This window comes from Haliaeetus albicilla, chromosome 20 (assembly GCF_947461875.1).
Source record: "Haliaeetus albicilla chromosome 20, bHalAlb1.1, whole genome shotgun sequence".
NCBI lineage: Eukaryota > Metazoa > Chordata > Aves > Accipitriformes > Accipitridae > Haliaeetus > Haliaeetus albicilla.
In genome coordinates, this window is record NC_091502.1 from 8,689,532 (window position 1) to 8,713,190 (window position 23,659).

The 23,659-nt window shown below is 41.9% G+C and overlaps 1 protein-coding gene across 16 annotated transcripts in view; it reads right to left on the reverse strand.

Moving 5' to 3' along the window:
- ZMYM2 (zinc finger MYM-type containing 2) overlaps positions 1–23,370 on the reverse strand; it is a 97,088-nt gene extending 73,718 nt beyond the window's left edge. For 6 of the 16 annotated variants that reach the window (XR_011328967.1, XM_069808198.1, XM_069808211.1 and 3 more), the window contains exons 1-3: positions 23,239–23,370; positions 22,075–22,132; positions 917–1,040 (exon numbers count right to left, since the gene is read on the reverse strand). The gene's annotated coding sequence lies outside the window, so the exon portion shown is untranslated. Of the gene's footprint in view, positions 1–916; positions 1,041–19,509; positions 19,625–22,074; positions 22,133–22,468; positions 22,729–22,945; positions 23,049–23,168 lie in introns of those variants that run through there. The other 10 variants (XM_069808202.1, XM_069808204.1, XM_069808205.1 and 7 more) reach the window with 8 other exon arrangements.
- Positions 23,371–23,659: the final 289 nt, after the last annotated feature.

Genomic DNA, 23,659 nt, shown 5'->3' on the forward strand with positions numbered 1-23,659 from the left:
ATGCAGACAATGATCCTGTAACACTGCTTTTGCTAGACTGCAAAGCAAGATCAAAAGTTAGACATGCAGAAAGAAAATCTGAATTCCTATTAAATTTCATTCCTATTAGAAATATTAGAGTTTCAATATCAATACATTTATACAATAAGACTGAAATGCATACCCAAGTGCATACAAAAAAAAAAAGCAACATCACTTTGCATATTAACAACTTTGAAATTTGACTGATTTTTCCCCCCAATGCCACACTGCCAAAGCTCCTTAGGTGGGCCCAATATAACTGGAATGAATATGGAAGTAAGCAAAAGAGATAAGGAACTTGCTGCAGATGATGAGAACAGATATATTACTGAGCAGCAGAAGGCACACAGCAACCTCTCATTTCTAGCCACTACCAGAGGCAGCCCATTTGAGGTCCAGACTTACTACCTCTTGTTCCACTCCAGCTTTCAACAACTCTTTTCTTTTTAACAGCAAGCAATGCTTCTTCAGGCTCCTTCCCAACAGCTACTTTGCCTGGGGGTTTCTGTTTGTTTTTAGCAATTGTTCAGTTTGGGGAATCTGTTGTTTATAATTGTCAACTCTACCATGAATTTAAAAAAAATTATAAAAGGCAACTTGGATGTACAATTTCTGTACCTGTAATTCCAAACCAGTATATCATTGGTGCTAAAGGACCTAAGATCTCTCTAAAAAACAGCTGTACTAAAAATCAGTAAGTTGAATTGATACATGCAACAAGAAAAATACAGACATAATTACATGACAATTTGGGTATGTCTTGGAGTATACACTAATGTGTGACATCACTGAGCTTCTGTGAAAGGCTAGAAGTAGCTTTCTGTGCTTTTTTATAAATCCTTTGTAAAGGAAGGTAAATAGAGGAAGTAGAAATATCCTGCTCATCAATACTTACCCATCCAGAAATCCACTGCAATCTGTTTACCTTAATAAGTTGCTCCAACAGCTTTTATTTTCTTTCTTGTGGGGAACCTGCTCTTCCTGTATCAACTTGCTGCTCTCCAAAAAAGCAGTGTGTTCTGAAACAGGGTTCAAACAAACATTAGCTATCCAAAACAGTTTCTTCATCTCAAACCTCTTCTACCAATTACATTCATTAAACTTACTTTCTTTTAAATTTACAGTTTAAGTTCAAACCTGACTTTCAGCACTATCATCCTACAATGTTAGAGAGAGAATGTCAGTCTACACAAACATTGCCATGAGTAAAGCAGCAATAGTACTGTTTATTTGAGATTTTCCACTCTGTCACATCACATTTCCAGAATCCTTTGTTTGATGCTTTACAGATAGATGGAAAAAATACAATGTTTGGTAAGAGACAGACAGACACAACTGCAATTAAGTAATTGAACACTAGAATTAAGAAGTCTATCTGTAATAGAATATTAAGGAAATAAATGGTTCACAAACTGAGCTATTGAGAAAAAAAACCTTCACAGTTACATTGCTTTGCTTTGTATCATGTCAACCTCCTTGATGCTTGTAGCAGAATATACTATGCTAAAATTAAGATAGAGCAAAAGGAGAATTACATTACATACATTATAAATCAGGCTTACAATGCAATATAAACCTTACATTGCTAATAATTTTCAAATTGTATATATGCACTGCAGTGATACTTAGCACAGGTTCAGGCATCCATAGCTTATACCAACACATGTGATCCCTCACAAGAGACTGAAAATGTTCAAAGTTCAAGCCTATATTTATTCTTCAGGTTTTATTAACAGTCATTAGGTTTCCCAGACTTGGCAGCATTTTTAAAATAGAGAGTATCAACTTGTGTAGTTATCTACTATTTGAGGACAGCCTTAAATTCCCCAGACAGGAAAGAGGCCCAGAGGAATAAAGCTCAAATATTCTTCTAAGCATTTACAACAGTACTGAAACCCTCTTGCCCATTAACTGAGCGGGAGCGGGAAAGGGGGGGATGATGACCAAACAGCAAAGCTGTGAACCAGATTAATCCTAGTAGTGAGGCGACCACCTTTTAATTCCTTCATATGTTAGCCTTACAGCCAAATGCTATTATGTAATAGCATTTGAACTGCAATAAAGGTAACATTCAATTGGAATAAAAGAGGTTTTCTTACCAAAAAAAAAAAAAAAAAAAATTATTATCAATGCAGTTGGCTTGTACCTCCCTGGAAATCAGTCAGTTACACTGAAGATTAATTTAATCCAATATTCTCTTTTACCTACCTTATTTTTGCCTCTAGGGCTGAATAATTCAGAGTTAGATTTCCCTACATCTCAGCTTTTGCTGAAAAGAATTAATTCAGTTCACTGATTCTTAAAATTTCCCAGGTTTATTCCATGTATTTTTTTTCTCTACAAGGACAAAAGCATCACAAGCACATAAAGCTTTTAATAAAGTTTTAAATATACCTGAACAGATGGGAGCAAAGAAGAAATGAGACTATGCCAAGACTATACTTCAGGCCTGACTTGAACCTTTGCTATTCCTATTTTTACAGATCCTTAGTAGAAAGACAGACTGGGGCTGTATTACAGTACATGCACATAATATGTAGCAAAGGCAAGACCCAAAACAAATATAATTAGGCAAAAAGATAATTTTTTTTTCCACAAAGGCTCTTAAAAAGGTTTTAATGACCTGTATTATTAGGTGTAACATAAAAATAAGAAAAGTTTATGTGCTTAACTGTTAGTGCATAGTCACAAGTAAAATCTGCATATGTTTCCTCACAAATACCAACTCCTGCCTCTGCAAGACATAGCAACAAATTTACCCCCAAAATGGATTTTTTTTCCAAAAATTTGCAAAATGAGGTAGTTTATTTTCTAGAAATGCTAGTACCAAGGAGAAACACAAAAACTACATAGGCAATGTCACAGTCAGTATTTCTAAATGAAAAACTACCAAAAAAAGGAATGATCTACAGAGTGAAAAGGTTTAGAATGGGAAACTAGGAAAAGCCTCATACCTCAAGTGGTAACAGCGAAAGATGCTGAACAATAGAAATACAATTGCTAGAAATCTGTAAGATTGATTAGACTGATCACTGGATGAATTGCTGAGACTTTGAAAATTATACCAAAGTTACAGCTGGATGGAAACAGAGGCAATACCAATATACAACAGCCCTTCCTGAACCAGGCTTTGTGTGTCCCCCTTTTAAATTAGGCTACATCACTCATCTATAAAAGTCTTCACACTGAAATAAATTACAATCCCATAGGTACATTCAAGGCTTAATTGCTGGAAGAAATAAAAGGCAAAATACAGACACTTCTCTGGAAGGATGACAAATACTACAGCTTTTAAGATAGCCAGCTAGGTAACACTCCATAGGCCAAGTCTTAACTCCATTGTTGAATGATAAAATAGCTTTAAATTTATCATGAATTGCAAAAATTGAGGTGGGGTGTGTGTCTACCTAAAAAAAAAAAAACAAAACTAAACAAAAAAAACCCTCCACTAACAAAAGCAGAAACTGGAATTTAAAGGCCTTTACTAAGTGCCATTAATAACACCTGCAATGAAGGTGACAGAAGAGCACAGTCATGGTTATGTATACTTGGAGCAAAGTCACAAAAATCAAAAGGAGTCACTGAAATCCAGCCAAAACTACAGTTCCACCAACACAGGGCACTTGAAACAGACATCCAAAGTAGGACCAGCATGTGCAAGTACTTCCATATAAAGGCTAGAAGCCTAAAAATAAAAAAGGAAAACTTGAAAGACTGCTTTTGAGAGACTACATAACTGAGACATCTTCAAAAGCGAAGACGACAGACAAAATCCAGGAGACAGTATTATACTAAGGTACAAACATAGGAACAAGAAGAGAGGGATTGATTTGTCCCAGTGAAGGAATACTACTTTCTGCTAGGAAAATACAGTATCCTAACTAAACTATTTACCTCAAAAGGTACTGTAAGGTACTGTGCTGCATTTAAATTCCATATCCAAACTAGAAGAAATAGCGTATTAATGGTATACTATCAATCACTTCCATTCAATGGTGACAGCATGTGTGAGATAAGGGGAACAAGAGAGACTGCAAAGTAATAACTGAAGACTTCAACTACTGTTGTGCAGACTAGGGGAAGAGGACAGACAGCACCCCCCCACCCCCTAAGGGGAAAAAAAAAACCAAACAAAACCAAAAACAAAACACCTCCCCCACCCCCCAAAAAAACCACCACTGAAAGATGGAGAAAAAGTCTTACAACACAGCCAACTGCAACCAGCTGGAAGACTAACAGAAGGAAAAACAACTCCTGATCTAATTGAGCCACGCAACATAGTTCAAGATGTAATTATCCAGACAGCAGTCCAGAAAAGCATATTTAAATTCCCAGGGAAATAATAATAATAATTCATTACTTCAACATTTGACTTCAAAAAGGAGAACAACATAAGTGCGAGGAACCCAGTTAAAAGGAAACTAAATGGAGCAACTAGAACAAAAAGCTTCTTGAGAGCATGAAGGCCGTTTAAAAACTTCACCTTATTAAGTATACAAACAATCTGAAAAGACCCCCCCAAAGCCATAAAGAGTACTATCAGGAAGTCTTTGACCTACAAAGATTCTGTAATTGTACTAGGGGGAAGTTTCATGTACATTTGCCCTATTCTCTACCTTTTGCTAGGCATGGCTCAAGACACGCTACTGAGCTATGTCAGAGCCAAGGTTTGTCTAAAATGCCAATTCTTGCCAATTTTACAAACAGTAACATTTTCTTAAAAAAAAAAAAAAGAGTACCCAAGAAGCCTGAACCACAGCAGAAAACACATAATAAACTCTTTGCCTTGATGTTCAGTAAGGAAAAGATCAGGGAAGAACACATCTAAGCTCTCTTTCTAGGGGTCAAGTCAGAGGAAAAATGTCCTATCAAAGTGCTAACAGAAGAGGATTTTAGAACAAATCACTAGGGCCACATGGCATTCACTTCAGATTTCTAAAGACAGTCAGCAATTTTATAGTTCAGTATCTGTAACCAATTACTTAAGCAGAAGGTGCTAACAATTACCCAAATAATAACAGACTACAGTCCTATCTCCATCACTAAACAGACTGATAGAAACTACAGCTGAATATACAAAAGAAAAAATTATATATGGGGAAAGAATTACCATGGATTTTACAAAGAAAAGGTAATGCCTCACAGGACTACTGGAGAGATCTTTTGAAAGGTTCAGACTTGTTGACCAACTCTGATTAAACTAGTATACAGCACTTAAGACTTCCAAAAGGCATTCAAGCACATTACTCACTAAAGACTGCAGTGGAAATTATCTATAATAAAGATTTGAGAAAGGGTTCTCTGGGGGATCTGTAATTATATAAAGAGAAAAATATCATGTGTTGTCTGCTGTTATCACAATAAAGAGAAGTTACCAGAGGGGTTCCAAAATAAAATTATATAGGTCAACATACATACATCAACAATAAGGGACAGTGACTACCTAAGTGACAGTTTCCTAATCATACAAAATTATTCACAGCAGCTGAAAACAGAAACCAGTTGTAAAGAACTACAGAAGGATATCACAGTACTGAATGCTCAGACAGTATGGTAGGCAAAATGACTAGACATAAATGCAAGGTAATGAACAGGGAGAAAAGAGTAACTACATACCTAGCAGTTCCTCTAAAGTAGAAGTTTAAGATCCAAGTTGCAACTCTCTCATTCTTTCATATCAAAGCTACTCAATCATCAACAACCAAAGAGGAAAAACAATATAAAAGAAGAATCAAGAACAATACAGAACACATTTGTCACTACATAAGCAAGATGCTGGTGAACTATGTTTTTAATCACAAGATGTTCAGGTCACCCCCTTTCAGAGAAAGGGAAAAACAGATGAGTTACATAAATGATTTCTAGTAAAGGAAAAGTCTTCTCGGAAAAGACAGACAACTCAAGGAAGATGATAAATCTGCAAGGAAAAAATACACAGAAGATGAGAGCTATGCTCAGTGTCTTACAACATACAAAAAAGGCGCCCAGTGAAATAATTATATTTAACAATCTATTGCGCAGGGAAACATTTTCTTTTCTTCTTAATTGTGAGAGTCTCTGCTGCAGAAGGCTACAGAGACCAGAAATGCAACCAGTTCAAATAGGGATTGGGCAAAAATGAAAATAAATGCACTGATGATTGTTAAACATAGTGGTCCAAAGGCAACTCTACAAAAGTTCTTAGCCAGCCAGTTGCTGAAAAACAGAATACACCTGCAGAAAAATCATACTATTAACTGCCAAGTTTCTATTCCTAGACATCACTGTTGCAAACAGGTCACTGAATTGTCTACTAACCTAGTAGAGCAATTAATCTAACCTAGTAGAGGAATAATAATAATATTCTTACATGCAGAAGAGATGTCACTAGCCTCATGCAAGCTTTACCCATTTACCCAAAATCTGAATTTTGGCCTATGGCTGTCAGGCTGACTTCAGTTGGGGGATGGGTGTCAACATTTAGGCAAAATAATCAGGTAAGAGACTCATCTGAACACATCTCAATGTTCTGTGAGGCTATCCAGTTCTAACGATTAATTCCTGACCCTGACACTTCTGTGACCATAACAGCATTTAATTCCTTCATTCAGTTACTTCCAAGAGTTCTCATCCTTCCTTATTACAGAAAGTCACTTTTTATCACTTGACTATTCGTAAGTCTGATGATCAAAAACTCAATCTATTGTAAAGACTGTATGCAGCTAGCAAGAAGCCCTCTAGCTTAACAGTATGCTGTAATGTCTTGCTACAACTCAGGAACGTTAATTCCCTACACAACCAGATGCAACCCACATACCATGGCTTTCTTGGGGTATGAACCATCAACCGAACGCCAGTGGCTGACTGAATGTATGCCACAGTTCACCCCAAAAGCAAAAGTAAACCACTCCAATTAAAATCACCTTTAAGTAGCTCTTTTACACTGCAACTGAGGCAGTCTAATAGCCCAACTATAGCCACTCATAACAACTAACAAGTGCTAGAAAAGCAGAAGTAACCCAACATTTTTAAAGGGCTGCAATTTAAGCCAGCTTTAAGCTAAATCTGAATGCTGCTACTGCAGTCCAGTCTCAATTTGGGTAATGAATAATGTATGGACAGACACCTACCTATGTGAGAACTCCATGTTAGAAAAAAAAGGAGTTGTGGGGCCTTTCTGGGTCATCAGATATAAAACTGTTACCACAGGAGCCGCACAATAAAGCAATTTTTATTAAATGTTCTTACTATAAACATTCAGCGTTTTTTGTTTGGTGGGTTGGGTTTTTTTGTTTTGTTTTTTTTTTCCTCCTTATATCCTTCCTGAGGGATTTCTAGTCATCAAACCTAGCATTTCATGCTCAGATATGCCTCAGATATGCAGTGGCTCTGATTTACTGTCAACTTCTACATCTCTGACTTTAACAATAGTTTTAACACTTCTGAAGGTCCACCTAGTTATCAGGTCCACAGACTCATATTGTTATGCTATCACGTGGCACAGCTGCTTCTGCAGCCACACACATAACCAGACAAAAGTTGATCCAGCTGACTTCCCTGCTGGAGTACTTTCCAGCAATATCAGTTCCCCAAAACAAAAATCTCTGTGCAAAAACACTAACAGCTGTGCCTGAACATAACAAGGTTGGTGTCACAGATCTGAACTTTAGTGTAGAGATCATTTTAGCAGACAGGATACTAGTGACAATCCGATAGCCACAGACTGAACTATCCTGACAGCAAATACTGTGTAAAACAATCCAAAATGCACATGCTAACTGACAATGACACAAGCAGTGACAGACTGAATATTAAAACATGTATAGTTGCTGATCACGATCAGTATGGTATCTAAAACTTTAAGCAAACCTAACATACTACATTAAGGCCACAGTGACACAATTATTTCATCAGTCTACTAGCTTCACACACAAATCATGCTACTGAGTTCAACACAAATACTTGCATACTCCATGCTGAACTCAAGTGCGTGTATTCACTAAAGTAAAACAAGGGTCTTCCTTAAAATATTATAAAAGTTCATTATAGATATTAACCAAGAGTCTGAATAACATTTAACACTAACCCATGAATGTATTTATATTGCTGTTTTTTCAGAACACACGTAGAAGCTTTCAGGAACAGGATACTAAGTTTAGGTCCACAAATCTCATCTATCCATTGTCCAAGTACCATCATTACAAAAGCCTGAGATCTCATTACTTCAGCCTAGAGACACTACTCCAGAATTTATTTTCCAAGACATCTGGAGCTGCTTCAAACTTCATTCTTTCCCCAGATTTTCAAAGGAGTTGTATGGATTGAAGAAATTAGCTTACTAAAAGTCATTACATAACACCCAAAATGTGTTTGTCACAGATTTCAGGAAATTTAAGAGAAAAGCATATGCACACAAAGACCTGTAAACCAGCAAAGACAGCAACTAAGAAGAGTAAAAAGGCAAGATCTACATAGTGAAAGAAATATTTTGAAGCAGTTGAGTCAGAAAGTTTTTGTTTTATTCAAAAAAAGAAACTATTTACACACAAACTAAAGCTTACTGAAAACACGCAAACTCCGATATCTCCTGAGCATCTCAACTGCGCTGCAGCCACCAGTGTTACATGTGAATGCTGACATTTGATTTCCAACTGATGTTTCCAGGAACATTTGAATACCTTTACTTAATACGGCCTCTTCCTTGGGTCTTCCTACTAAACCAGTGCTAAGAACTGCTCCCCTGTATGCATGAACAGAATCAAAATTCAGGGTCAATCTCAAACTTGATTCTATCCAGGGTCAATCTTGAATGCAAGTGTATCTACACCAAGCACCTATCATTTTCAAGATTACTCATAGGGGTATAAGCAGCACTTGGCATAGCAACTCATGGCAAATCAAAATCATGATGTTGACTAACTATGTATAAGTTTTAGGGCAGCCACACTGACATGTATCTCCCCCTTATACACACACTTTCAGTGTATTTCATGGCTGTTTAATCATGGAAGGGTGCTGATCAGCAAGAACACAGCACCACTTCTAGCCTTAAAAGCCATTATGTGTGAAGTGGTAGACAGTAAATTTTATTTCTCTTACTACTCAAGCAGCTACGTGCTGCTTAAGGATATCCTTTATTATAAATGGAATAGAAAGGTGCAACAAGACAAAGAACCAAAGGACCCACAGAATAAGTTGTATGTAAATGCTATCTATTACTTTTATCCAAACGCCTATCTATTTCCAGGAAAGTAGGTAACACTAGACCACAGCAACAGACTTGAAAGATGACCTAAGTGGAAAAGGAGCAGTACAGTAACAGTAGAGAAACGATATGCTAAAGATACGAAAATAGGAAAAGGGGAAGTAAAATACTGAAGAATAAAAAGAACAGTAGAAAGTGGCCTGAATACAGCATGCAAAGACGACAAATTGTCATTTGATGTATCTTAACTTTAAAAAAACATAATACTTAGTAGGAAAAAAATACATACTGAATGGCTAGATCAGAAACAGATCTGAGAGTAGTAAAATTATTTAGGAGTGTGGACTGGGCAACGGAATACAGGTCACTGATAAATGTCAGTGGGTCACAGCACATTTCAAAAACATGCCTTACTCTTGCTCTACAGGGACCAATGAAGATTAATTGAGAATTCAAATCTATGAAGTCCCTAGCTTTTGCTAGCATTCAAGAAATTAAATTGAGCTAGTAATACACAGTGTATAAACCCTTTAAAACAGCTTTTAATTATCACAGGTTCTAGGCAACATGGTTGGAAGCACTCTGTTTACAGATGTATTACAGCAAATGCTACAAATTTAGTACAGATACTAATGAGAAAAGGCTCCGTAACCAAGCAAATATTCTACTTCTTTGTCTTTCATAAGAGGTATAGTCGCGTTGGCTATACTTTTAATAGAACTGTATCATGATCATAGTGACTATACTAATCTGTAAGCACCTAATATACACAAGTAGCACATAATCTTTCAAATTTGTAAAGTTACAAGAAATTGGCAGTACAGCTAATCATGTATAAACCAATCAAATCTGAAAAAACAACCAGAGGAAGAAAACAAGAAGAGAAATTTCAAGTGCAAGAGGATGGGACCTACTACATCTAATGCATCCTGTAGAACTACATGTTTAGAAACAGACCAATTTATTAACTACAGTAATGCCGATTCTGTTAAGTTAACCTTCCCTGTAAAATACACTTTTTAAGTCAGTACATTTAAGGTAATTTTAAGAAGCAGTTTTTAAACAATTTCATGCATTCACATTTCATTAATAATTTTACCCAAACAGCAAAAATTCTTATTTTTGTGTTATTGGGGGAAAACAATGTTCAAATTAACTTACAGTAAAGCACTACATATCAATGGAGAGCACCTTCTTGGTCACTAAATGATATCAGACTTCGCTTAAATGCTGCAAGTTTAATAGAACAGCTGATGTTGGAAGAGACCTCTGGATATCACCTTATCAAATCTACTCCAGCTCCTAGCAGTGACAAATTAGAAATGAGATCCATCTTTGAAGTTAAGTCAGGTTGTTAGGGTCCTATTCAACAGAGCGCTAAATATCTATAAGGATATAGATTTCCCAGCCTCTCCAGACACCCTCTTCCAGTGTTTGATTATCTTTACTATTCAGAATTTCCCTTGTTGCAACTTATGCCTGTTATCTGCCATCCTATCAATGTGCATCTCCGAGAAGAGCCTGGCTTCATCTTCTCTATACTTTCCCATTAATTAGTTGAAGACAGCAGTAACATGTCCCTCCAGCCTTCTCTTTAGTCTGAACATATGCATCCCTCTTGGCTTTTCCTTCTTTGTTATGTGCTCCAGACCTCTAAGCTGGTGGCCCTCCACTGGGCTCACTCCAGCATATCAGTATCTTCATTATAACAGGGTTTACCAAAAACTGGACTAAACACTGTAGATGTGGTCTTCCAAGTATCAAACAGTGGGGAACAATCACTTCCCTCAAACTGCTGGCTACAGTCTTGCTTAATTCAGCCCAGTATGCTGTTTGCATTCATCCTTGCAAGGGCGCATTATTCATGTGCAACTTGCTGTCCACCAGGACTACCTGAAGCTGCTTCCTATCCTATCAGTGCCCAGCCCATATTATTCCCACACATTTTAGAAATGAAGATGCTTTACTCATTGTCAACAAGGACTTTTAATGTTATTCTTCATTAGTGCTTCCTCTTGTTTGGTTGTTGGTTTTATTGTTTGTTTTTTTATTTTAAACTAGCATGCAGTCTATTTTCATATACGTACAGCCCATGAAACAAGTAACTGCATGGACAACTGGTAACCACCATGCCTAATGGCACACCCAGTTTCTCAGTGCCTGACTGCACATATCTTTTTTACTAATGCTTTTAAAATCCTTTCTTTTTACTTTGCATGTGCTTAGATAGAAAAACTGCCATGCCATAGTTCGTAAATGAACAAGAATTGTGTAGATAAGACCATTTTCCTTGTCTTGAACAACTAACATCAGCTAGTAGTCTCAACCAGACTTGTCATCCCTGAGAAATACCCAAGTATTGGCTAAAAACCTAGTATTTTTGGCCCAGTATGGACAAGCTTCTTTGACACAATTTACCGGCAGTGATTAGCATTCAATACATCTAGTAATTCAGAACAGGGAAAACCAAATTTAAGAGAGTAGTACGTGAATACTATGCTACACATAGGAGGGAAACCCACACAGACTATGACCAAGTAAACAGCCAATGAAGCTACAATATAACAAAGGAAAGAAAATCTTATCATCATAAACAAAATGAGATTAAAAAAAAGGAATGGGAAGAAAAGAAAAAGCAACTGCAAAAGAGTTCAAGTTCTATGCTGAAATAAGGTTGATGTGAAATGGGTTCCAAGGCAAGAATGGATACAGTAAGCAAGGCAAGTATGACAGGTTTTCACAGCTGCGCTTGCTGGCTGGCTGCAAGTTACATTTTGCTATCAAGACTCCAGTTTATCAAACTTGTTTTAAAAAGTAAAAGGTAGCTTTATTTTTAAACAACTAGATGCATATTGTATTTGCTAAGGCTGCAGTTCCACAACAATAAACCACATCCAGTTCAGCACAGGACTACTGTGGTTTTGAATTCCTACTTCTCTCTCCCACGTTCTCCAGTGCAACTCTTTCTCCCTAGCTGCTTACAATTCCTAGCCAGTCCACCATGGGAGCTAACATGGTAGAAAGCTGAAATACAAAAAACAGAGCAAACACCCAACACCTACACAACTCCCCCTGCCCCAAATCTCATTGTGATGATTCATGAAGCTAAACTGACTCCCCCCCAAAAAAGAAACAGAAAAGGCCAGTGTTGGTACAAAGAGAGGACAATGGCAACCCTAAATTAGGCTGGTTTAAACAGTCATGCAACCAAGCATATATGCTTATTAGAATTTAACCCCATGAAAAATACACTATGTAGCATTTGTTCTAAGCCAATATTTTGTCTTTTGACAAATTTGTAACCGGAATAAAGAACTGCAGAACATGAAGCGTACTCCAAGCTAAAAAAAAAAAAAAAAAAAAAAAAACAAAAACAAAACCCCAAAAAACCCCAAGCAACTCGTTAGCTTTGCTAGTGGGGAGCTTTTCAAATCCTCTTCAAACTTTTGCCTAAAAAGAAGAAAGTGATGCCTCAGTAAGTTATTCCAACTCTTAGTTAACCCAGCTCTTAGTTATCCTACCTGCTGAAAGGCTACACACTGTTCCCTGTCTGATTTTGTATTGCTTAGGCAATAACCAGCACTCAGAAATTAAGACTTTAAGATTGGGGGGGGGCTGGGAAAAGCACCCTATTATCTAATATGTTATTGGGTACACAGTCTGTCCTAGACTAGGATGAAGTCACACCCTAATCTATTCTCGTCTAATTGAGGAACAGACTGAGTTTCTAAAGTCTGTTAATAGAAAGCATGTTTTCCACTCCTTAAGTCACTCTCGTAGGTCTTCTCCAAACTCTCCAGTTCTTTTTAATTATTAAAAAATGCTGGACTTAGTTCAGATCATAATTGCTGTACTATACACAATATTAGCCTGATACACTGAGACCATCTCAGTATTTTTATTTGTCAGTTCTTTGGATAGAAGTATACATAAGGATGGCCAAACACAGTGACAATGGCAACAATTCCAAGATATATCCAACATTGGTGTCTGGTAAAAAACAACAAACCAACCTTTGCTGAGCTCTCAATTTTGTGTCACTTCTAAATTGCAATTATATTTTTATTATATGTATTACAGATAACTTCTTACCTGGCCTTTCTAGATACTAGCTGGCTTCTTTAATGAGGCACCATCCACTAGAACAAAACCTCACCTTCTGAATGAACATTTTTCAAAAAAACCACAACGACCACCACAAGCAAAACAAAATAAACAAACCCCTCCCAAAACCCATGCACACAGAAATACTAACCGTTAATTCAAAAGACATCTGGTAAATTCTTCCAGCTTAGTAAGAATTCTGAAATGTATATAGGTTGGTATATTAACCATCAATTCTTGCTCAAACAAAATGATGACATTATTTCAGGTATAACAGAACACTAGGTCTTCTTCCCCTTTCCACACACACATAAACATTAATTAAAAAAAAAAGAGAAGAAAAAAGACACTGATAACACACCCACACATTGCAACTGTTATCACAGGCTCCTAGGAACCAAAGTTATGGACCACACTATGGTAGCCACTGTACAAACACAGAATAAGACTGTTCAAAGAGCAAACAACCTAAACATAAGGGACAACAGATGGAGAGACACAAAGAGAAGACTACAAGGAGACAACATCACCATAAACAACGGTTAGAATTAGTTCTTATTCTAAGGATGGTGAGTTTTGAGTCCCAGGGTGACAGGGAAGGCAGTGGTTTGGCTTTTAGTAGGCTTTGTTTCCTAAAGTTATCTTCTTTTGCATTACCAGGTTGCAATCGCTTTACAGGGTGCACACAGGGAACTTCTCCAAGCACAAGCAGCATCACAGGAGAATGAACAGAAATGTTTAACTACCACAATGTCACCTTCTAAGCAGCACTTAAAATCTCATTAACAACAACAAAAAGATAACAACCTTCACAGCTAAACCCCAACTTTAAATTAAAGGCAAGTAACTTGTTACTTTTACAACCATAAAATACAAGATGCAAAAAGACCAGTCAGTTAAAGCAGAGGATGAGGAAAGCACTCTTGTTCAGCATTGTGAATCCATATCAACAGAGCAGGATCATTTCCACCACAGCCATAAGAAAAACCGTTACCACAAGATACAGAGATCAAAGGCAAGGTATGAGATTTAGTCATGTGATTTATTAACACAACTAAATAACAAACACTTAATTGTTTATTAACAATTAAGGGACAGCTTACTACATGGAAGAAATCTGCAGTCTGTTAGAAGAGTAGTGTGCTGTGTCTAAAACAAGGGCTAGATTACGGGCTTAAACCAAGGATCTCATGACAATGCTGGCCACAAGTGACAGACGGCACAGAAAGTTTTCCTTTTGGGGAGGAAGGATTGCCTTTGTGATAGTAGCCTGAGCTAAAGGTCAGACATCCACAGTGAGAAGTCAGAAGCACACAGTGAGATCTAGCTGGTATAGAAGTGAGCAAGTCCAGAACAGACAGAGACTTGAAGGTCATCCATACAGAGATGATAGCCGAGTTTATGAATGAGATTAACAAAGTAACTTTTAGAGAAATTTGATGTAGTACTAAGGGTAAATGCCAAACTGGAGAGGTCTTACAGGGATCTAAAGAAAAGGAACTCCAGAAAAAAGTGATGTTTTCACCAAGGTTAAACTTGCAAGGCAGGGAAGGATAGTCGCATCACGAGTGGGCTTTTGTTTAAAGTTCAGTACAGTTACATTGTGCAGAAGAGCCTAAAGGAATGTAAGATGCCAATATGCTTCCAACAAAAGTCTGCAGGAGGAAAACAAACAGGTCCACGTTTCTAAGAGTGACTATGAGCGAGAACAGGCCTAAATTAGAAAATCGTGCACATAGTTATTCTATGTCTTATGCCCAATTTTATCATCTTCTTCCAATGCCATCTTTCACAGCAAAAGAATTGAGAAAGCTACATACAGAAACCACTACGAACTCTTCCATAATGCCACTGTCCTCTCCTAATGATCCACCTTCTTTGCCAACCTCCCAAGACTTAGACTGGTGAGCTATGGTGCAAGTATCTAAGCAGTTGTTCCATCAGTTAACAGAGCATGTGACCAAGTATACCTCACTACTTTGCACAATCTATTAAACAGGGGAAAAGGTGGAATTAAGATGACAACCTGCTTGGCATGTGTCAGTAAGTATTAAAACTAATGAGTAGGGACTACGCCTTGAAAGACTTTTGTACAGCACTAGTTACACAAATTTAGATATTATGTTTTTTAAAAGTTACAATGATAACGAACCGAAGGATTCTGATAGTCTTGTAAGAGTTAAGGAAAAAAGTTTATGAACCTTAACGTACAGTGAAGTACAGAGTGCCCAATTCATTTATTTTAGGTAAAGCAGTAAGTGTTACGTATTTTAGAGACCTAAAACTATCCTTTCTGCACAACAGCAATGCATGATAAAGTAATCTCATCTCAGCCAAACTTCAAAAAAAGCAAACAAAAAACCACCACAAACCTCTTGTGCTATTGACACTCAGTATGGTTGGGGAGGGCACTAGTAATGCCTGAGTACATTTCAAACCATTACTGCAGCTACTCTGTTCGGAGCACTGAACACTTGCTTCTGCACCCCTGCCTGTCCTGGTTTCAGCTGGGATGTAGTTAACTGTCTTCCTAGTAGCTGGTACAGTGCTATGTTTTGAGTTCAGTATGTGAAGAATGTTGATAACACTGATGTTTTCAGTTGTTGCTCAGTAGTGTTTAGACTACAGTCAAGGATTTTTCAGCTTCTCATGCCCAGCCAGGGCACCTGACCCAAACTGGCCAACAGTGTATTCCATACCATGTGACGTCCCATCTAGTTTAGGAACTGGGAAGTGGGAGGTGGATTAAGGTTTTCGCTTTGATGTATGGTATAACTCTGGTTTATGGTATGATAAAGTCATCAGCTGTGGGATTAATCCGGTATTTGCACTTAGCATTGTCACCTTTATACTGCGGGAGCCATCTGTGGGAAACTATTAATAATTATACCATTTACCTTTCCTCCATGGAAAACCAGTCTGTGGGTGGGGTACCTTTCTTCCCCTCTCCTTTCTCCTTCGGTCCAGTTACAATGGTGTTTGAGAATTTTGAAAAATTTGAATACTCCTGGAATGTTGGGACTAGCACGGTCCTAGCCCTACTGCTAGGAATTAGCATACTTCTGAATGTGGTTCAGCTCTCGTTTAAGGTTAAACAGCTATTTAAGAAGATCACCCAGAGATGTGCCCCAAGGCTGGATAATTATGAGTGGCAGGGTGTGTGGGGTAGTATGGGCAAATACCTAGAAAAGTGGGCACCTCCGACATTTTGGAAATTCACCCCTGAACAAGTGCAGGATCCAGAAGAACTAGTAAAATATTTGGAAAAGGTATGCTGTCACCCCGGCAGCTCCAGAGAGATACAAATCACTGCAACGTGCTGGGGCCTGGCCCATGCCTATCGAGCCCTGTTTGACACCACTCAGTACCCTCAAGGGGAAGAGAAAGTCTCTGGACCTAACAACAAAATGGTGAGCACCGCGGCCACCCAAACCTTGGCAACGGGCGCTGCGGCCCCTCCAGCCCCAGCAAGGAGCATCGCAGGCACCCAGACCTTGGCGACAGGCACCGTGACCCCTCCAGCCCCGGCGACAAGAACTCGGGCTACCCAAACCTCAACAACAGGCACTGCAGCCCCTCCAGCCCCGGCAATGAGTACAGCAGCCACCCAAACCTCAGCAACGGGCACTGCAGTCCCTCCAGCCCCAGTGACGAGCACTGCTGCTACCCAAACCTCGGTGACAGACACTGCGGTTATCCAAAACCCGGTGAGCGATACTGCAACTGAACCAGCGGACCAACCTGCACCAGCATCAGTTGCCCCCGTACAGAAAAAGAAATATACAAAAAAATCAGTTCGCTTAGCGAAGGATGAAGATGAACCAGGGTCATCACGGGAACCGGAGGAAGAGGCAGAACCAGAGGTAATAACCCGGTCCCTATCCTTGAGTGAGCTGCGGGATCTACGAAAAGACTTTCGCCGCTTGGGGACTGGCTGGGTGTCGGTCGGCGGGTGGTGAGCAATTGCCCTGCACATCATTTGTACATTTCAATCCTTTTATTACTACTGTTGTCATTTTATTAGTGTTATCATTATCAGTCTCTTCTTTTCTGTTCTATTAAATCGTTCTTATCTCAACCCAGGAGTTTTACTTCTTTTCCTGATTTTCTCCCCCATCCCACTGGATGGGGGGGGAGTGAGTGAGCGGCTGCGTGGTGCTTAGTTGCTGGCTGGGGTTAAACCATGACACTGCCTCAACGATGAATGCCAGCCAACCCCATCAGATTATTCTCTAGTGGCTGATGGTAGAAGGGGCAGAGAAGGAAGTTATAGTGAAGGTAGCTCCAAAGAGCTTGGGAAACACAGTTAAAGACAGAATGCTTAATCATTAGGACAAACTTACAAAGTAAACACTCTCCAAACATGTCACTGGAGACTCTCAGCTGACCACAAAACTGAAAAACCTCTGTTAATTTTATTTATGGTGGACTAGTAATATCCGAATTTGTCATCTGTATTACAACCATTGATTGAAATTATTTTGTTCCGATAGCAAACTGGAGTAAGAAAACAACTTTCGTCATTGACATGTCCAATTCATGAGATACTTCAGGTGAGAATCCCTCAGTGAAGAGTTATGATCTAACCTGTCTATAAAGGTCAGTTGTTGATCTCATCTATTGCAACTGTTGATGTTCTCATCCATACAGACATATAATCAAATTTTGTGTGTGTGTGTGAGAATCTTACTGAACTCTAGTGGCACAGAGTTTCACAATAAACATGGGTTTTGTCTTAAAATTGCTATTTTCTGGAAGCCAACAGAAGACAGAAGCCCTAAGTTGCCAAAACAATTTAAGTATAAATGAACAGCATTGAAATCATAGAATCATTTAGGTTGGACAAGACCTTTAAGATCATCGAGTCGAGTCCAACGATTAACCTAACACTGCCAAGTCCACCACTAAACCATGTCCCCAAGCACCACGTCTACATGTCTTTTAAATACCTCCAGGGATGGTGACTCAACCACTTCCCTGGGCAGCCTGTTCAAATGCGTGACAACCCTTTCGGTGAAGAAGTTTTTCCTAATATCCAATCTCAATCTCCCGTGGCGCAACTTGAGGCCATTTCCTCTCGCCCCATCACTTGCTACCTGGGAGGAGAGACCAACTCCCACCTCACTACAACCTCCTTTCAGGTGGTTGTAGAGGGTGATAAGGTCTCTCCTGAGCCTCCCTTTCTCCAGGCTAAACAACCCCAGTACCCTCAGCCACTCCTCATAAGACTTGTGCTCCAGACCCTTCACCAGCTTCGTTGCCCTTCTCTGGACACGCTCCAGCACCTCAATGTCTTTCTTGTAGCCAGGGGCCCCAAACTGAACACAGTATTCCAGGTGCAGCCTAGCCAGTTCCGAGTACAGGGGGACGATCACTTCCCTAGTCCTGCTGGCCACGCAATTTCTGGTACAAGCCAGGATGCTCTTGGCCTTCTTGGCCACCTGGGCACACTGCCAGCTCGTATTCAGCCAAGCCAACCAGAGCAGCAATGAACGCTTAGCCATCTCAGTGGGGCTAAGGGATGGAGATCCACATGGCAGCAAAGACACAAGGCTTGTTGGAGCATTGGAAACCACAGAAGCACCTGAGAATAATCACACAGGAATTAGGGCTTCTCCCCGAAAAATGGCAGCAGGATCAATAGCCCAACTGAAGTTCGTCTACACCAACACATGCAGCGTGGGCAACAAACAGGAGGAGTTGGAAGCCACTGTGCAGCTGGAAAACTATGATATAAAAATCAATATAGTCAAAGTGTTAACTGAAGAGAACATACCATGCAACTGCATTCCAGAAGTCTCACACTGCTCCCTTCTACTTAAAAGCTCTCTTAGCAGTACAAACACTATCTGACAAATTTACAAATCTTGACCCAATATGAAGAATTTTAATACTAGCATCTAAATTGAGCGGATCATTCATATACCAAGTTAGCATCTACTGCCAGTCATATTTGCCAGCAGCATGTAGGTAGGCTACAAGTATGGAAGAAAAGCTAAGTTTCCTCTGAACTCTAATCTCTCAGAAACCCAGTTGTTATCTTGGAGCATTCACCTAGTAAGATTAAATCACTGAAATGAAGTTCAAAAGAAGTTGCAAAAAAAGCACTTTCAACTGTTGAGTTAAACTCAACAATTTCAGTAGGCAACAAAACTCCTGTAGCATATGGGGCTTTAAGAGCCTCATGAGGCAAGTATTACCTCAAACTTCTCAGAAGGGACAGCTTACTAGTCTTTTGAACTCTTCTGAGCTTCAAATTTCAATCCCTTTCCTCAGATAGGTTGAGTTCATTGTTATTTGTGATGTACATGTCTTCTGGAAAAAAGAAATAGTTCTCCATGAACAGTGGATTTTCCATTAGTAACAATGCTTGATAGAAATTATTCACAGAACTCCTCATTCTGCTTTTGTTGCAGAGTATATCAATTGGTTGCAAACTCTGACACAAGACAACAGAACTTCAGTAATTCTATATTTAGTCCTTGAAACCAAAATGAAAGCTACTGCAACAGTGCAAGACTGGTCATGATGCTGCTGGACAAAAAAAGACAAGACACAAAAAATCTGGAAAAAAAAGTTTTGGTCCCACATTCCTCCATATATTTGAACAAGCTCTGTAGAAGACAAAGAAACTTGCTTTCACTTTTTCACTGGCATTTGTACATTCTTGCTGATGCAAATCCCTCTTAGCATATTATTCCAGGGTAAGCAACAGTAAAATGCAATCATATATTTGGAGTCAAAAAGGATTAATAACAATCATATAAAGAAAATGTATTAGATACTCTAATTAAGACAGTCTTTTATTAAAACAAGTTATTTAGTTTAACTACCTAACAATGTCCCATCACCACCTTTATTTTCACAAATTGTGGCTGCGGAGTTTGGTTCCTAGAGCTGACCTTGCAGCAGTAAGCACCGAATACATTCCCTCACACAAAGCATGGCCCATCACATGCCATAGGATACACTTTTTACCTCCAGTCATGCGCTAGAGAAAAGGCTATACCACCACAGTTGGAGGAGGACAATGTGCCATCTACTACGATGCTTTTTGTGCAAGACGTTAGTGTAATTCACAAACCAGCTGGCAACTGCTTATTGAGGTTTACTGAATCTTAGCTATACAGCTGTTCTTGGCAGTATTCTCATCTTTTCACAGGCAGCCACACAAAGCTGCAAAGTACACAACATCCTTTTTCACTCCCTTCCAACACAACTCCCTCCCTCCTTCCAAAGCATTATTTGCCTTGATCACCCTTAGAAGTAACTTTTTTAACATGAAGAAGCATCAGAAAAAGCAGAACATTCTGACTGGAATGTATAATGAATCAGAAGTAAAATTAGATGGTAACGTTGCATCCATGACACAGTAAGAGTTAAAAAATTACAACTGAAACTTACAGTAAGAAGTCAAGGTTTAGAACAGACCACTTTATTAACGATAACAGGCCATACAAACTCTTAGGGTCTTTCATGAGGTTGGTAATTTTCGAAGCTCAGAATAAACCCAAATCTGATGCCTTCCTCCTAAGCAGTGAGGTTTTGCAGAGAACCACTTATTCTTTGTATATGTAAGCCACCAAAAAGTGACAAAGAAAGTTGCAAGCTATGCAAATCTGGGAAATCTACTATGTAGAACGGCAAGGGGGGTGGGAATTATGTGGTGGGGAAGACTACAACACCTGAATCCCTCCTGCACCCAAGGGAAGAACCCAGAGCGCAAGACCGGGCGCTGCTGCCTTTTTGTTTTGTTCTCCGGCGGCACGTTACCCACCAGACCCGCCGGGGCCGGCTGCGCCTGCCGCGCGGCCTCTAGCGGCCACAGCCCGCGGCCGCGGCCCAACTCGAGCGCTCCCCAACCTCTCTCTCCCCTTGCGCACGCCGCCTCACTTTCTCCTTCGCTGCACTACCTGGCGATCTCAGAAGCCCCCGTGCAGCAAAACCCCCCACCACACCAAAACCCATTATTAAAAGGGGCACAAACCAGAGTCAAATGACACCCCAGTCCTACGGACAGAGATTGGTAATCAGCCTCTCCTTAGCCACCCTAACATCCAACAGAGATCACAACCTGCTTTGAAAATCCCACAGATGAAACGCCGAAAACGCTCGCTATTAAGAAGCTGTGGGTTTCCCCAGCGACCTCGAGCTTTTTGGGGAAGGAGCAAAGCAGATGGCTCAGAAGCCCCGCCAAGGTGCACAAACCGCCAGCAGCGCCCAACAAAGTCACCCAAGCAAATCTGCGGGCGCAAAGAACCAGTCTGAACACACAAAGGAGAGACACTGGAACACGCTCTGCAAATTGCTGGGTTATCTGAAACCTCTCGTGCCTCCTCTTAGCTTCAAGATATGCAGGACACAGGATTGGAGAAACAGTGGAAAAAAATTCAAAGATGGCTAGAAGTGTCTCGTCATGGATTTTAATACACGCTCCAAAACTCTAGAGGGCACCCGAAATATGCCCTCCCCCTCCCTCCTGAGCCGGGTAACGTGAGCAGCGGCAGCAGCCCGTCGTCTGCTTGCCGGAGTTGGTATTGCAGGAGCAATGTCTGCAGCAGCAGCGCCCACCCCGAGGAGGAGCCGCCTCACAGCCATTACTGGGGCTTCGCCCCAGGGCAGCAGCTGCTGGACCCAGGAATTTCCCCACCCAACCCTGGAGGGCCCTCCTTCTACCCCTGCCCCCGGAGAATATGGGGGGGTGGGTCAAGCTCTCCCTAAGCAGGTCTAGCAGAGGCAGAAATAGATACGTAAATAGCACTCACAATGGAGCTCCCTCTCCTTGTTGGTCTCTGCCAAGGCTGCACCAAACTGGGCTGGAGCCTAAGGGAAAGACATGGGGTTAACACGGGGCAGCGAGGAGCAGCCAGCGCCCCCAAGCAGCGTTTCCCTTGCCCGGCCAGGGCAGGTACCGCCTGCATCACGCACCACTTCCCTTTAATCCCAACCCTGTAAATAAATAAATAAATAAATAAAAACTGCCCTCCCCGGGGGCGGTGGGGTACTCCTCAAGCACACCCACGCCGCCTGCCCCCCGCTGAAGGAGGGGGGACAAGGAGCCGCCCCCGGCCGCAGCTGCACCGGGGGCTTCTTCCGCGCGGGGTTGGGGGGGGGGGGGTAAAGGCAGCGGCGGCACCCACGGCGGGGAGCAAATATTACCTGCTAACTTGCCTAAGCAGCCCTGAACCGGCGCCCCGGGGGGTCGCAGGGCCCTCAGCGGCGGCGCCTCGGCGCCGGGCGAGCGCCTCGGCCCTCCGCACGCTCCCGCGGCAGTTGCCCCCGGTCTCGGGTTTGCCCCCCTGCAGTCGGCCAGCAGCACTGCCGCCTCCTGTCCGCCATTAGAGACCCAGCCAAACAATACGGGAGGGGAGCAGCGACGGCGGCAGGATCCGCGGAGCGCCGCGCCGGGCAGGGGAGGGAGGCACCCGCGGGGGGGCTGGGGGGGGTGGGGGCGGCGAGGGCGGTGGGTGGGGGAGGCACCGGGGCAGAACAACAGCCGAGGGCCCGGCGGGGAAGGGAGGGAGAGAGGGAGGGAGTTAAAATAGGAGGCGCTAAAACAGACCCGGCCCTTCCCCAAATGCCCCTACCCCCTCAGGGCTGCCCCCGGGCGCCCCCCATTTACCCCCCGTCGCCCACCGCCGGGCCACGATGGTCATCCGCGGGGCCGCCGCCGCTGCCCGCGCCCCCGCCGCCGCCGCCAGAGGTGGCGGCGCAGCGGCGACGACACCGTGGGGTACTCAGCCCGGGTAGCTCGGAGGCACGGCGGCTGCTCTCCTATCCCCACCCTGGGGGCAGCTCCGCGCCACCAACCGCCCGCCAGCCCGCCCCTGAGGTGCAGCACCCCGCACCCCCACCTTACCCGGCTCCCCACCGCTCGCAGGCACGGACCCCCCCCAGCCTCCCCCCCCCCCCGCGGGGGACGCACGCACTCTGCGCTACTCCTCCGGCGTCTCAACTCTAACTCGGTCCAGTCCCGGGCGAAGCGCAGCTGCTAGCGAAGGGGAGGAGGAACCGGGCCAAGCGAGCTCGGGGAGGCCCGCCTCCCCGCCCCGCCATTGGCTCCCCCAGAGGGCGGGCTGTCGCGCTGGTCTAGCGGAGTGGGTGGGCGGCCCATCCATCAGAGCCGCCCGCAGCCGGTTGACCCTATAAACTGCCAATCTTCCCCCTGGCCATGCCCGGGGTTCTTCCCACTTTGATCCATCAGGTTTGAGGAACCCGGATCGTTGCCCACCGGTTCGTTACCCGCGTCCGAGGGCTACGCTCGCGCTCCCCGCGCAGCGCTCTGACAGCAGCAACTTGCAGAAGTTTGCGTTGCCGCCAGGGCCGGGCCGGGCCGTACCGGCTGCGCTC